Source organism: Nelumbo nucifera, chromosome 1 (genome assembly GCF_055504915.1).
Source record: "Nelumbo nucifera cultivar China Antique chromosome 1, China Antique-T2T, whole genome shotgun sequence".
Lineage (NCBI taxonomy): Eukaryota > Viridiplantae > Streptophyta > Magnoliopsida > Proteales > Nelumbonaceae > Nelumbo > Nelumbo nucifera.
Genome location: NC_142649.1, coordinates 29,750,130 through 29,752,852, shown reverse-complemented (window position 1 = coordinate 29,752,852; position 2,723 = coordinate 29,750,130). Strand labels below are relative to the sequence as shown.

General features: G+C 43.7%; 1 non-coding gene across 1 annotated transcript; it reads right to left on the bottom strand.

Annotated features, from left to right (window-relative positions):
- Window positions 1–2,177: 2,177 nt before the first annotated feature.
- Window positions 2,178–2,282, bottom strand: LOC148803070 (small nucleolar RNA R71). The gene has a single exon (XR_016081673.1). It is a non-coding gene; the product is annotated as a small nucleolar RNA R71 (small nucleolar RNA).
- Between the last annotated feature and the right edge of the window lie 441 nt (window positions 2,283–2,723).

Sequence of the window (2,723 nt, the reverse complement as noted above, 5' to 3'; positions counted from 1 at the left end):
CATTTGCCCTCTATCTAGGAAATTTTCCAGAAAGAACCCTAATCTGCGCAAATCGGGTAGAACGCCTTCTGCCCATTTGCGTAGGTTCAGATCTGCATTAAATCGGTTCAAGACTTGAACCTGGCTCTAATACCACTGAAAGGATTAGAGATCCATCATATGGATGGCTGAACCCTACAGGTAGGTTGGGCGAAATTTCAAAAATTTCCTCTCCCATCACCTGGGAATCACATTCCCTGTTTTGGAAAATCTGCATTTTCAATGATCAACCTTGAACCATAAACCGAACCAAATCTGAAACCAGAAGCAGGAGAGGGATATACCTGATACGGAGAAACAGTATCTCCCAATGGAGGTGTTCACGCCCAAGGAAGGGACCAGAAACTGCTCCCACTGAAAATGGCGCAGTGTAGGATGGAGCAAAATCAACAATGTTCGTCTAATGAACCAAACCCTTCACAAGAATTTCCTGGAGTATCTGAGCACAACTTCAGATCAACCTTTCTCCTAAGGCTGATATCAAGATCCAATCTTGATCGCTTCTACTGTCGTGGAGATGCACTGGCAATGGCGGCGGCGGTAGGGAGAAATCAGCGCAATCTTACTAGAAGCTATTTTCTCTCTTTTGTAATCTCTTCTCTATAGGTGAGAATGTGATGATCTTCTAAAGGCTGTCGCCCCCTCCTCCTTTTATAACCTTAAAGGGATCAGCTCCTAATCCCATTAGGAGTTGTTGATCCAAATCATATTTGGATATGAATTCTCTTTAAGAGATAAGGATAGACAGGATCTTATCTGCAGATTAGATCAACCCGCTCTAATCTTATCAGGAGGTTTTTAGATCTGAATCTATATTCAAATTTGGACTCTCTGAGGGGATAGGGTTGAGACCCTATCCTATCTGCTAATCTAATATAAGATCTCCCCCTTAGTTTAACTAATCAAGTCAGCCCAGTTCGAAATGGGCTTTAGGCCCAATAAGTATAGCGCTCACCTAGCCTTCCAAATTGTTGCCTAGTTGGGCTTCCTTGTATGGTGTGGGACCCAAGCATTGATCTACACATCAGCCACAAGGGTTCAGCCCAACCTTTGTTACAAGGATTAGCTGAATTGACTGGAAAGCCCAGTGAACCCCCGAGCCCATCAAATGGACTCTATGGGCCCAATGCTTAAACTAAGTGATCCCTGGGCCCAGCCACCTTGTAACACGTAGGGACTGTGGGAAAATGCAAGATTAGCCCATCAGGTATTACCCTCAATGGTCTTAAACTTAACCTCTCAGCCCATAATGATCATACAGTGTTGCACTCTTTGCTCACATGGATCCCGGGAATTAAAACATTTTTGCAAACAATTTGAAATTGTAATATATATATATATATATATATATATTAATATCCGTATAAAATATATTTTGCAAAACAATTTCCAACAATTGAAACCGGTTGCCGGCAGCCTTGGTTTCCATCATAGAAAGTGCATCCCCGATCATTACCATTGTCCGACAAAGGGGCTGATCCTGTTACTATGATCACCCACTCATATGAATTCTCGGACTGTCCCAACATACCCAGGTTTTGACCCCCTCTAGGGATCTCACTGATTGGCATATCAAAGACAACCCAATCCGACACCAAGTGCAGTATCATAATCAAGTCTAGGGGTCAGGTGTAACTTTCTAGTTTTGCCCACTAATCACCAAGGTCTAGGGCAATACTGGAAACCTGGTCCGGTTTAGGGTTTTAAGTAAACCCACACTGCGTGTACCTCGGGCCTCACCCTGGCAGCTGAGGTAGGCCACCCCAACACTTGGCGGCACATCATTGTTAGCCTTAGTAGGATAAATCTCCCCAGACTTATCCAACGGCTGTGAACATTCTAAACTAACACGAGTCTCATTATGTGTCCAGTTTAAGGGTATTACACAGAAACACACCACTATAACATGTATCAAATATGTACTTTATTCATTTACAATAAATGTCATAAGTACATGAATCTGATTGGAGCTAAGGGCATACAACTACCTAACAGTTGTTAAGTTGAGGTTATTCCCATTTTCATTGAAAGACAAGGCCAAGGCTTGGCTGAATTCATTGCCGGCCAGATCTATAGCCACTTGGGATGAGATGGTTAACCGATTCCTCTCCAAGTACTTCCCTCCATCCAAGGTAGCAAAAATGAGAAATGACATCACCACTTTCTTCCAACAAGATGGAGAATCTCTATATGTCATGGGAGCGTTATAAGGAGCTGTTAAGGAAGGTCCCTCATCATGGACTTCCATTATGGCTGCAAGTGCAAACCTTCTACAATGGTCTAACCGAAGCCAGAAAGACCTTCCTAGATGCGGCAGCCGGGGGCTCCACCAACAATAAGACCCCTGAAGTGAACCATGCACTTATAGAGGAGATGGCAGCCAATAATTACCAATGGCATTCAGAGAGGGCACAAGTGAGAAAGCAGCATGGTCTTCACAATGTGGACACATATACAACTCTATCTGCGCAAATAGGTGCACTTAGCAAAACAATTGATGAGATGTAGATGGCAGCCATGCATGTGCAGTCCATGACTTGTGATAAGTGTGGGGGAGGCTATATCAGCACTGAATGCCAAGTTGGCAATCAGTTTATACAGTCCACAGAACGAGTAAATTTCATTGGTAACTTCCCAAGGCAGCAAGGAACTCAGCACCATCATGCCTTCAACCCCGGATGAAG